Consider the following 13664-nt stretch of genomic DNA (forward strand, 5'->3'; position numbering starts at 1 on the left):
GATGGCCCAAATCGCCTCTTCACTCACAAGATCCTCTCTGTTGACAAGCAGATCAAGAAGGACATCTTTCCAAGTCAGCTCCCTTAGGACCTGTTCCATAAAGTTGTCATCCAGGTGTTTTAGGAATCTTCTGACCCAGGTTTTACCAGCTGTATGATGTTCCCAGATGATTCCTGGCAAGTTAAATTCCCCCATAAGTACAAGTGCAGTTGACTTGGAAGTGTCCCTTAGCTCCTCAAAGAATAATTCATCATTCTGGCAGAAGTCAGAAGTTTCCATGCTGGGACTCACTGGGGGTGACAATCCAGCAGGCAGGTCAGGGTGTTCCTTAGCAAGAAGAACAGAAACATTGTACTTAAATGCATACATCAGAGCTCTTATAGTGGGACTTAAAATTTCAAATCACAAGATCCTCCCTCCCATGTGCTCTTCAAAATCTCAAAGTACATTTTCAGGAGGTAAAAGACAGGTGTCTGCCAAGTGTTGTTTGAAATCGTGGTGAGAGTGTGCAAGCAGCAGTCTTAATGTGAGATATAAGGAAGTTCTATTTATTTCACCACGTGAGCAGGTTATATACTATTACAATGTTTCTAATTATAGCTACACAGATTACAATCTACATTGCATTCTATTCTTACACTTTTAGTGTTCTTCTTTCATTCTTTCTTAATCATGAATTCCGTCCTGGTACATTCTTTACGGTACTCCTTTATTTCTCAGAGGCACAGCTGCACTTCCGTGGTACCTTTCTCACGACACTTTGCTAGGGTTTTTACTGAGGCCTTGTTTAGCTTGTTCAACTAGCATACGTTTTGCTGGTACAAACTCTATTTTCCAACAGCCAAGAAAGGTGGAAACCTTCCTTTGGAATGGAGAATATGACCCTCCTTCCATCCAAATTATTGTAACTTTGAGATTAAGGGGCTTTCAGACAAAGGTATGGGAAAAGATATAACAGATTTTTACTACTATTTATAACAAGGCAAACAACCAACAACGGTAGCAACAAGAAACCAAACCAGAAACCCAGGAACAGCCTTCTCTCGATTGTCAAAGCACCTTCCCCTTTGGTGTACTTATGGTCACAGCCGGCAGGGGCGCTGTTGGCTCTCGTCTGGGCAGGGCAGGTGCGATGATTCCCCCGTGGCTCCAGGGGGCGCTGTGGTGCGACTTCAGCTGTCTCTCTCACTGGTCAATGGTGGGCGCTCTGGCGGAAAAAGATGGAAAAGAGGATTCCTTTTGCAGCCTCACAGGGGCAGCTGATCCTGGTGCCCTATCAGATGGCAAGAGGGGCTGTAGCAGGGACCGTGGAGCAGCAAGCTGGAGCGGCATGAGGGGCTCACCTAGGGTAGCGAGCAAAAGGTAACAGAAACTCCGAAGTTGCAGCAGGAGCCGTGTGGTGCCCTGGCAGGCACGGGGTGTTGGGTTGCAGTGTACTGAAAAGCCCAGAGCACTATCTGAAAAAGGCAGGGGTTGAGCGGGCAATCCCTCCCCAGCGTAGCTCACCAGCTGGTCCCTGGGTCAGGCTGTGCAGAGGTGGGGCAGCACCCCAGCAGGGGACGGGGTACTCTCGGTCCAGGTCCCGGCGCGGCACGAACTGGCTCTGGGCTCCCAAACAGGAGAGAGGCAGAGCGATGAGCCAGTAAGCCCAGTCACAGTGCCGAAGGAAAAGAAACAAAAAACCCCAGGTAAAGCCCACGTTGCAACAGTATCTCTGCTAGAGAGACGGTGCTGTCGCGGCCAGCTGAATCACCCCCCCAGCAGGAAAGGAAGGGGCTGCCCCTTGTCCCCGCCCCAACTCTCACAGGAAATCTCGGGCTGGCTGTCAACTATCGCAATATTCCCGGAGCTGGGGAGGAAGGCAAGGGGGGAGGGGGCGGAGCAGTGACCATTCTGGACACAAAACAAAAAGACATAAAGACAAACGTGCAATGGGATAAAAGAACTTCCCCAAGACACTATGCAAGAAGAGCTATTAGAGGTCTTTCATCTATTAAATAAAGGCACCGTGCTAGGTTAACAGTTGGACTAGTTCTTAAAGGTCTTTTCTAACCTAAATGATTCTATGCTTCATCGTGTACCATCTCCTTCCTTTCTGGTATAGGAGGGACTTTTTTGCATGGCCTGACCCTACTACCATGGATGTGAGCCAAAAGTAACACACACACTTTGTTTCCAGATTCATCACCACATACGCTGAAGAATGCCTACTTGACACTGAATTTGCTTTAAAAAAATCACCTTAATAATCTCATTGAGCTAGTTATACATAAAAAAAAAGGCCCTTAAAAAACATGCAAACCAGATGATGTCATTATAAGTGTTGGCAGAAAATGCACCTGTTAAATAAGAGAAATAAGCCAAAATTAGGGTCTAATCAGACACTTCTCTCCCTCTCACTCCCTCTGTCCCTCCTCCCCAGCCTGGCCCACATACCCACCCCTGCTTTCTCCCTCTTTCCCAGACCTGTTTTCTGCAAATGCTTTCTCAGTGCATATTTACATCTCTCATCTCTTTTGACACCTTGAGCTGCAGGCCTAAGCTTTTAACACTTTTTATTTTGGCTACACACGCTTAGTTTTGGAGCCAAACTCCCCCAGATCTAGGGGGACTATATCCCTTCTACTGACATGCATTTTATTTCCTCATATGCAGAAGAGCACACAGCTTTTGCTAGAGTCATAATGTGTCATCATTAAACCACATGCTACCACCTGTCTCCACCTCAAGCCAAAGCCTCTTTGCTATAATGGCATGTTCTGTGTCAGCTTGTGCATTAGCAAACACCTCACACATGGGTAGGACTGATGTGTTTGGCACATTACTGACTTCAGCATAAGTCAGACACAGCGGTACTTAACCACTTTGTGGTGGCAATGCTTTTAGAGGCAATTGAGCCCCTTTTCTTTCTCATTTCTAAATACAGGGTAATAAAATTCTAACTGTAAGCCACTGGAGTGCTTCAAATGATCTAAAGTTTGCTGTGTATAACACAAACACCTCCTATGATTTGAAGAAAAACAAGACTCAGGCTAGAACTTTAGTCCTTTTTTTATTTTCACATTAGTATTCAAAAAGCAGGTCAAGTTTAGTAGGTGCAATGAAGGTTATATTAGACCACATTTCATAGCCCTGCCTGAAGATACTGTAAGGATAGTATTTTTTATTCTATTTCAATACATTATGCAAGACAAAGAAGTAGTGCCTGGCATGATACCACAAGTTAGAGACTTGTATCTTATAGATTGATACTCTTCTGTGGCAGGATATTGTAGTTTCACATTATCACACAATGTATCTATATGCATGGATCAAGAGGCCAAAGTGCTTCCAAACAAGATCCTCCTCCTTCTCACCACAACAGGTGCGACACCGAGACACTTTATCAGCTGTTCACCACGTAAAACAGATGCAAAGGCTAAGTAGCTTGTTGAATTGAAACTCTAGGGATGATGTAGTTTACTTGCTCATTAATGAGAATTTAAACCCTTAGTTCATACTTTCTCCCCATCAATTAAATAAAAGGCTTTGGTGACAGCAAGGATTAAGTAAACATCAAATTTGTTTCCTTATGAAGAACTGGACATGCCATATCACGTACTGCTCACCTGTAAATTTCCTGTTATGGATCTACATCATTAGGTTGCACATTACAGATTAACAATAGTAGGTAGAAGCTTCACAGTTAAGTAATTCCTGTGCTTGTTCAGCAGTTTCTTTCTAAATTGTATATGTACGATTTAATCTGAAGACCACAGCAAGCACCAAAAAGCTGGGTACATCTATTACATCATTCATCGGATTTAAACAGCTTATTGCTTCTCAAGTTCTCAGCAAGCAAACTGTGCTTCTATAACCTCTAGAGCTGAGCAGCAGCATACAAAACCCAAAGCAAAGTTTTACTGATCCTGAAAAAGACCCCAAAAGGACCTTATATTTTCATTAGCAAACCCAGAAGTGCAGTGATCATTTCACTGATCATATCATACTTGCAATGCAATTCATCTGAAGTGATAAGGCATTTTTAGCAAGGCAGTTTGAATCTAATATTGATTTAATTAAAATGTTAGTTCAAAGACAAAAGCTAAATGCAACAGCTTTGCATAACACTTTTAGTCTAAAGGCTGTATTCAGTCACCTGTTGCATTTGTACCACGTGTTTTCTAGTAAGTTTGTTCCACTCATTAAAACATCGCTATAAGAACAATTTACACCATTAATTCTTGTATTAAATGTAGAATTCATTTTACAACAAGCCAATTGGAGCAAGTATCCCTGGTACTGCTATTTAAGCTGTTAATGATTCATTATCATACTCACTTCAGAAATTATTTTCCAGCAATTTCTTCTCTTTTTTCCCCCACCTATGTGAAAATAACAAAGACTTTGTACTGTCCAGTGGTGGTAGAACTAATCATCACTGGTGCACTAATTAATCCACTCAATCAGGAGAACTTCTTCCCTGGGGTTGGGAGAAGCTGAGTCACACACCTTATCAACACAACAAACATATACAGGATTTCATCAATAACTGCGTGGAAAACCCCCATCCTAAGTCCGTTTTTAGGCACAGTAAGATATTTGACTTAATCTGATTCACTGAGACAGATGAGCAAAACATTCCAATAAAATCCTTACTGAAGGAATCAAGTCAACTGAAATTATTCACAGAACAATTGTATTCTTCTGTATTTCACTGAATTGAGAACAGATCCCATTGCAGGTTTTAAAATTTGATAATTAAAAATAAAATTTTCATTCCTAAAAATTATTAGTAACTATGTTTGCTTAAATGAAACATTTTCTTTTTCATTTCAAGTTGCATCTCACCTCAAAATTGAAAATGCCAACACTTTGAAAGTAGAAATATTTTTACTCCTTTTCATTTGTCTACGAATTGCTTCCTCCTGTTTTGCCAAATGCAATATACCAGTTTATTCACAGCATCCTGCTGATACTTAGCACTTGTAACCCTGCCTGTAGGGATTTCCCTCTTTGCCCTGCAGTCACTTCTGCTCTTCCCTGAACCCTGATGGAGGTACCAACCTCCATCAACCATCTTCAGAGGGTGTGATCTTATCCCAGCTCATTTCACAAAATTTCCACCTCAGCATTAAGGTATTTGGTATTCTGCCTCTCCTCTCACCTTCTTGATTTTATGCATTAACCATGTTGGAACTTCCCTGACCTTCCCCTTGGCACGTCTTAGTTTTCTTCAGCTACCAAAACACTTTTTTTTTTTTTAGTTGCCCCAAGACAGGCATCACAGGCAGCTAGTGCATAAAACAGACTGAGGGAAACTCTGAAGTTTCAAACAAGAAACTAGATTATTCATTAAGCATTAAATTAGAAATTTGATCTCTGCTCTGAAGATATGGCATCAAAGTCTCCAATGAGAATAGTTTCTTATTAGTGTCCAAGTAAAGTTTTTATCCTGTATTATCACAGCAAGTGGCTGAAACCAAAGGAATTGAATAAGCACCTCCAAGCTGTCGGTCAGGTTCCTCACTGAGCCTTTAATTGGAATACAGTAGATCCTTCAGGTGAACAGGGTCTCTACCGAGGACCTTTTGCCACTTTACCGGAGGTGAAACATGTCAAACTACTTTCTTTAGGTTTCATGTGTATTTGTTCTTGAGTGTCTGGAAGACCTTTTCAGAAAACCATCTCATCTCTGTGTCAAATATTTTAAACCATCTCTCCACTTTTTTAGGCAAGCCTAATACATCTTACACAAGTGAAAGCAAATACACAACAATGCAATGATGACTTATTTTGGAATTTCTACTGTGAATTGTTACCTATTGTCATCTGCAAATTGCAGCACATTTTGCTTTCTGAAATAAAACTTGAGATCAGCCCAGGTCTGAAACCAGCTTTCTGAGGAGGGGTCAGTGATGGATCAGGCAAAGTCCAATTTTCTACCATCAATGTGTTCCCTTTCAGCAGAGGAAAGAGCTTTTCTGCCTCCTGCAACCCGGGAAAAGGCACCAGATACATCCTTTCCTGACACAGCCCAAGGAGGAAAAAACTTCTGAGACTGCAGAGAGGTTTTCCCTTCTCTGAGTTATCCCTTAGGGCCCTAACCAGATTTTTAATAAAATGAGATTGTAAAAGAAAAAAAAAAGAAGCATTTCTGTTATCCCACATGAGAAACAACAATGTTTAGTAAAACTGTTAAGTCTTGGGGAAGTAAAATGTATTTCTGCCAAAACAACTCAACTCTGGCAATCAACCACCCAACCCAAAATTCTGTTAAAGAAAACAAACAAACCATACCAAAAAAAGAAAGCCCCACAACAACAAAACCCAAACAAATGAACAAAAAATCCAAGAAAACAGCAAAATATTGCAGTCTCCTCCTTTCAAAAAATTCATAGGTAAAACATAGGCAAACCTATGATCTCAAAAATAGATTCTCCTTTAGGGAAATTTTACAGGAACATGAGGCAAGGTTCTGTGCAGTTTTTGTGTACAGCTTAAAAAAAATTTACAACATTCAGTCTTTAGCAAACAATCTCTCGTGAATAAGCAGGACCATAAAACCTCCCTAGTCACAGAAGTAATCAGTCATGTTTTTCTTCTAACTATCTTACTTTTAAAAGAAGTGTAGATTATTATTATTATTATTATTATCATCATCATCATTATTATTGTGTCCAGTTATACTTGTTTAACTTCTCAAAACATTATTTTCCTGAAAAACAAAGCAGAAATAGTTTTCTTCATAGATAATAACTGTAAGGTATAGTAGTATATTTGTCAGATACAAGTCCATCAAAGCCCGTGAACTTCTCCTCTACCATATTCCCCATTATAACAGAAATATTGTGAGAAGTCAATCAACTAATACGCAGCTCTGAGAAGAAAGACAGAGGAGTTCAGAGGATGCACTGACTGACCACAGGACTGCTCATGATGGGGTCTTGTGGCATCACAGTTACAGGGGAAAACATGATATCCCTGCAGGGACAGAAGCAAAGCCATCCCAGCTCCAAGCCAGGGCCTCAAACCCAGCCTGCAGCAGCAATATCCAAATCCACGTTTCCCTCTCTGGCCTCTTGCAATCCCACCGGTTACTTGAACACCTTGCAAGTAAGAACCAGGAGGGTCCCACCACACCCCATCTGGCATGGAAGATAATCTGTACACCAAGAGCATACATGGCACATTTGGAGACTAAACTTAAAGCATCCTTTAACACCCCTAAGGAGACCATATGGCATCCTCTTTGCTAATGTTCCCTCAGTACTTCTCTGGGAAAAGTGCCTATAGCTCAGGATAGAAAAGAAAACATTGAAAAAGTGTCTTGTGTGGCAGGACGTCCCCCCCTCTCCCTCTAACCACATAGCTGGTACATAAGTTAACTCAAGCTGGGTGTAACGCCCAGCAAGGGGTTATCTCTTGGTGCCCAAAGGTCAGGGGCCTCCAACCAGAAAACCACATCTTGATATGGAGAGCATATGTGGAAAGAGATGAAAAATAAGTAATGTGACTGTAAGACACACTTTTACACTATAAAAGACACACGAATTACCATAGAGGTAGAAGCTTTTCTACACATACAACGGAGTGTGCAAAAGCCTCTCTCCGGAGCTGGACGCAACTCTGTGGTAACTTCCTAAGGACTGAGAGAGGATTCTGATGTGTATTCCATCACCAAATTGGAGTTGGTAAGATACGTTGGTTCCTAAATTGTATTATTTCTTCACTAGCTGTAATAATAGGTACTTTCACACGCACTGCATTTTTATCTACTAGTAGTTTTCTTTTTGCTTATTTCATTTTTGTGTAGTATAAAATTTGCTTAGCTCCTTAATCTGTTATTTCTTGGGTCTAATAAACAAGAATCCATTTTATATTAGACTTAATCGGCCACTACTAAAGAACTTGCGAACAAGACTGGGTCTAGGTGTGCTGGCTGCCCCAATAAGCTGTCAGTTGTCAAGGTCTACGCAAAGGGCAGAAACTTATCAACCCCCTGTCTCCATTCATAACATCTTGTCTGCACAGAATTAATACCGGGGGGAAAAATCAGATTTCACCTCCTGCAGTTTTGAAGACTAGGTGTGGATAATCACGCATCTTCTTTAATCAAGCCTGCACAGTCCTAAAGGAACAAGACATACTGCTGTCCTCATTTCCCCCTGCACAACAAACTCGGAGTTGCATGAGGTTGGATTGTTCCTGGCAGTGGTGGAGCCTGCAGCCATCCTCTTGCCCCACAGCCTCCTCCCCACCTCTGACACCATTGCCAAAACTGCTTTGAGCGTGAGTTGACATTTGGAGATGCCCTTTTTCTACTCTGGCACCTCGCAACAATGACACCTTTCTGATGTCTTTTAAAGCACATGCGTCTCTAATTTGCCTTTTCAGGATCATTAGCAGCAAAATTGCCAATATAGTGCATTATGTCTAGGTTGCCTTGCCAAGGGGACACTCATTCATGTTGACTCCATTGCTGCATTATCCAGGCTTCACACATCTGACAATGTATCACCTCATTTGGAGCACATGCAGGCATTCCTTATTCTGGGCTCTGGCTTGTTAAAATACTTCCAATTCAAGAGTTTATTTGCCTGCTTAAGTCTGACAGCAGGCCATGGTTGTTATTCACTCTTTGCTCATGCGGCTGATTCACCTTTCACACGGTGTCATACACGAAATTTTTGATCCTAATTTTTAATACCACTATAGGTTATCACTAGGTATCATAAAAGTTAGTGTGAAGCTAACATGGGTACAAACCTGTCCACTGCATATAGCTGGTGAGCCAAGCACTTCTTTAAGAACTTAGCAACTCTCTTCTGTTTACATCAGGCAACAGCTTCAAGGCTTTAATTTTCAGACCTGTATTCATTAACACAGCAAAGTCCAAGTCATTCAGCACAAAAATGTTCTTTTATCTTATGTGTCAAACTGAGAAGAAATAATTCCCCACATTTTGAAGGCTCTTTGAAAACAGCAGCACTGAATAACTGTTAAATCACAGCTAAGAGGTTTTACAGGAAATTTTTGTATGTGAACAAAATGCTGAAGGATAATGGACCTCCACAGAGCCAGCAAATTCCACAGAGGTAAGAAATGTTTGACCAAGACAAACATGAGCTGCGAGAACATCATTTTGAAAGAGAAAACAACAGAAAAAACCCTCAAAAATACACCAGAGAGACTACAACGTTGCAGGGATCCTTGATGTGACACAGAATGAAAAGGCAGGTCAGCTGTGCAGTGCTGCACCATTGCAACACAATACCATGTGCCTGCATCGCAACACAGAGGACACTCAGTCCCTGATGGGACCAAAGAGCCACATCACCAAATACCAATGTGACCCAATTGATTGCCACCTCCTCATGAAAGACTGCACTCCCCTCCAGACAAGCGTTCTGAAGAGCCACTGGACAAATCACTTCAACATTTTTCTATAAGTGAAGGAAACCAACATTTTTTCCCCTCATACTCTTATCCAGTCTGAGCTCTGATAGCCATAATGCTGCCAGGAGAGACAACTCTTCCTAGTGAATAGCTAGGAAGAAGAGGAAATTCCAACAATCAAGCTGTTGTTAATATCTGAAGTTAATTAGAGAGAGAGATTTCATAATGCAGTGTTTAACAGCATGAAAGAAGAGCCAGTGCAAAATGGTTTTAAGGAGTAAGGACTCCAGAAAATACTACTTTCCTGTATTCATCCTGGTACAATTAAGTAAGCTGCTAGTTTAGAGTGCTGTTTCTCGTTTTTACTACTCTGAATTTAAATGTGCTAAGCAAACCCCATAATCTAACCATTTTCTGTTTAATTTATTTAGAGAAAAACACAAAATGAAGGTGACACATGAACTGACTTCACAAACCAATATTCTAGACTGAGCAATAATAACCTTTTTCTCTTAAAAAAATTAATGACATGCTTCTTTTTCCTTCTATGCTCCCTCCAAAAAAAATCACTTCTGAGAGTCATAATTCAGCATTTCCTCAAGAAAATCAAAGTTAAGATCTTAAGTTTTCCCTCCTATGCCTGCCTTGCCTTATTAGGTCACCTCTCTTACCTGTCAGTGAAAAGGAGGCTTAACTTACCAATTTTCCTCTGAGAACTCTTACTATCACTTGATGGTTTATTCACTTCTGAAAAAGCACAATCTTAAAGTATATATTTTATATATTTTAGAGTTTACAATGTTTTAGTACTTTTGCAGCATTTTTTCCCTTGTGTGATACATCAACACCTCTCTCAACTGTGACAGACATCTAAAGCTGGAGGGAAAGAAGCATTTTGCAAAGAGTCTAGAGTGACTGGGGATGCCTGGGAGGAAATTAAACAAGTTTCTGCAGTGATCAAAAATACCACACTAGTTATAGTTGCCCAGCCTATCCAGTGCACTATCCAGTGCAAAGCAATTGGATTTTCCCTGCTGAACAGCTGCTATTGCATTTGCTTTGCTGCAGCCTTTTTTGCATAGTACCTCAGTGTGAGGAGCTGAACAGGGATCCATCCCTGGCAGCAGAAAGACAGAGCACATGCTTAGAGAGAGCTACAGACCATTGGTTTTCACTGGGCTTCTGCAGTACTGCACAGAGCATTATGCAATCTGCTTAGATGAATCCAGAAACTGGAACTTGGCAGAAAGGTGCTGAAATTCCCCACAAGAAACAAGGTGTTCACTGTAAGATTGAAGATGGTATCAAACTTAAAAACCTATAAGGATTGGCCCCCAGGTAAAAACATGAGCTATTTTCTCTATTATACAGTTCTTCTGTCCATTTGCTTTCCCAAATCTCCCATGAAGACTGGGTCACACTGTGCTAATTGCTGTACGGAAACCTCAGCACAGAAATACAGTCCCTCTTCCAAACAAGTCATTCTCCTGATTGCCTCAATACCACAGGCAAATATGAGCAGAGTTAGCAGCAGAAAGATCAACATAGAGTGAAACTTAGTGGTTACCCACACCACCCGCACAGGGCTAGAGGATTCCATAATATCATTGGGAAAAGTGCTAGCACTAAAATATATTAACTGACACCTTAATTTTAATGAAAGAGATTGCCTCTGGATGTCAGAAATCTTAGAGTGACCCTGCCATCATCTGAGTTTAAGTTATTACCTAATATTTTACATTTTCAAGGATAAGAATTCCATGACTGCTATATTCTACTGTAGGCAGAAACCCGGGGGAAGGTGCGGGGGGAATGAAGAACCATACAAAAATGTAAAGGCTAAAAAAAAGCAAGAAAAGTGAGAAAACATCCTATGCAAACATTCTTTTTACTTAGCAGCAGAAGATGTTGTTTTGCAGATATCTCTCTTCTTTTATGGAACAGGCAACAGACCCACTCAATAATCTCCAAGACCGTGAAAGACAGCAGCAGCTGTCTTACTTTTTGAAGCATGGCAAAAATGCAGTTGGGATGGAATGAATCTTCTGTTATGACAGTCCCCACCTGCTTCTGGAAAGAAAGACACTTCAAATGAGAAATGAAAAAGCAAAAACCAAAGGGAAGTAGAGTTTCTACTTGAGGCAAGCTGCTTTCTTACATGCAGCCTGCTATCCTGAGGCTAGAAGGTACAATGCCTAGGCTTAAACCCCCTCCAAAAGCTGGACAGTGTTTAGCCGCTTTGTGGGCATAGCACTGTTAAAAGAAGTCACCTGAAGGCTTTTGAAAGAAATCAAAGAAGTCCAAAGATAAAAAGAAACAAAGTGGAGAGCCATGAGGAGGTAGGCAGGAGTCAGAGGATAAAGGGCAGTAGGTCTCAAGCAAGGTCTCTGTGGCCAATTAACTTTACCAAAACACAATCCTTCCAGAAACGTGGAGGGAGAAAATGGGCAGATTGCAGAACATTTAGAGGAAGAGGAAGAGATTTAAGAAACAGCTTAAATATTTAGAGAGGACAACAGGGTTGACAGCACAAGTAACCATGTCTTGCCAGCCTGATAACAGGTAAGATAGCACTGATGTCAACAGTGCCAGAGAGCAGAAGGAAGATTTGGGTGGTTAGCCTTATCTGTGTTAAATTTAATCTGACAGAAATATCCAAGGAGAAGTGTCAGAGGCAGAAATGGATGAACTGGTGGAGGAAGACACATGAGAAACAGAGGGAAGTCCAAATAAATCTTCCCTGGAGGTCAGCCAAAGCTGCGCTGTGGCTAGCACAGGTTTTTCCCATGAGAAATTTTCTTGTGTTTTATAAATAAAGATAAAGTTTGGATGTTGTTGGAACAGTGTCTCAGAACTTGGACAGTGCAGGCCTGGCCAATCAGGCCTGGGGGAAGGCTTCTGACTGACCAATCTGGGTGACTTTTGAGAACTCTATATATGTGATGAAATCAAAACAATAAAGGTCATTCCTTCTTGCCACTGAGAACTGGTGCCTTCATTACTCTGCTAGCTGCTCAACAGCGACACTGCACCACATCTGTTCCACTGTCCTGACCCTCAAGAATCTTTTCCTAACCACCCTTAGCACTCTGTTTGCAGCTCAAAGCCACTGCTTCTTTCCTCTCTTAAAGCCGGTTCAATGCCTCCTACCCATGCTCCTGCCTTCTCACACTGGGGATGGCTGGCCAGTTCTGCCACTGAGCACAGGCACTCCCACTGGTTTATAACACCAGTGAGGCACAGGATTGAGTAGAAAACCTGAACTTCAGGTGCAGCTTTGCACTAATATAAATATAAATAAAAGTTTTGTTTCAAAACTCCATGAAGAGCTTACAGCTGCTACATGCAAGACTGACACAGTCCTACAAATACCAACAGCAACTCCTCAGCTTCACTCTGGCACTGTATAAATTTTTGCCCTAATCCCAAAGTTATATTAAAATAATTTTCTCAGAAAGATGTTTATTTTATATTATGTCATAGCCTGTCAAGTGATGTGAAATCATATTTAATACACATATTTGAACTGAAACCATTATACTACAACAGTGATATCTGCATTGTAATAGATTCAGCAGCACAGCCTCCACTCAAATAATTTAATGCAATTTCAAATTGTAACAGATAGTGGAATAGGCTGTCCATACATTTGTACTGAAATAGGACTGATGCGATAATCATCATTCATCAAGACATTTACACTAAGTATCTACAGACTTACACAAAATTTTGCCACTAAACTCCAGCACTAAGTAGCTTTCTAGCGCTATTTTTCATTCTGGATACCTTTTCAAACCTGTATCTACTCCCTCACCATAATCCAAATGGCAATACAGATAAGACTGTTGAACACAGAAGCTATGTTTCCAATTCCAGTGCCAAGGAAATATATATTGTAGTCATAGAACAGCCACTATGTTTCTCACCTGCTCATCATAATTTCAGCCTTTATGTCATTTAGCACCATTAAGTTCCTTCTTCACCCTGCTCTCTTCAAGAAATTGTCAGTATTATTTGGATGAGTTTTATCAAGAAGCTAGAGAAAAAGACTAGATCTATGATAATGTTATGATATAGTTAGTTTAGTAACCTGCGCTGTGCACTTAGCTAAAAAAACCTACATAAGCAAAGAAATTCTAAGCCATAGCAGCTGCAAATACTGACCACTGTAATACAAATATTCAACCTGCAGCTTTTCATACTAATGATGAGTACATCAGGGTAAATGCACTAGTGTCCAAAATGTCACTAGCAAATGGAATGAGTCTTAAGGGCTGCAATTTAAG

General features: G+C 41.0%; 1 long non-coding RNA gene across 1 annotated transcript; it reads right to left on the reverse strand.

Moving 5' to 3' along the window:
* Nucleotides 1-938: 938 nt before the first annotated feature.
* On the reverse strand, nt 939-1769 carry LOC146435696 (uncharacterized). The gene is made up of 2 exons (XR_014853052.1): nt 1507-1769; nt 939-1207 (listed from the first exon to the last, which is right to left on the reverse strand). It is a non-coding gene; the product is annotated as an uncharacterized LOC146435696 (long non-coding RNA).
* Nucleotides 1770-13664: the final 11895 nt, after the last annotated feature.

Source organism: Lichenostomus cassidix, chromosome 6 (genome assembly GCF_008360975.1).
Source record: "Lichenostomus cassidix isolate B80296 chromosome 6, HeHo_3.0, whole genome shotgun sequence".
NCBI lineage: Eukaryota > Metazoa > Chordata > Aves > Passeriformes > Meliphagidae > Lichenostomus > Lichenostomus cassidix.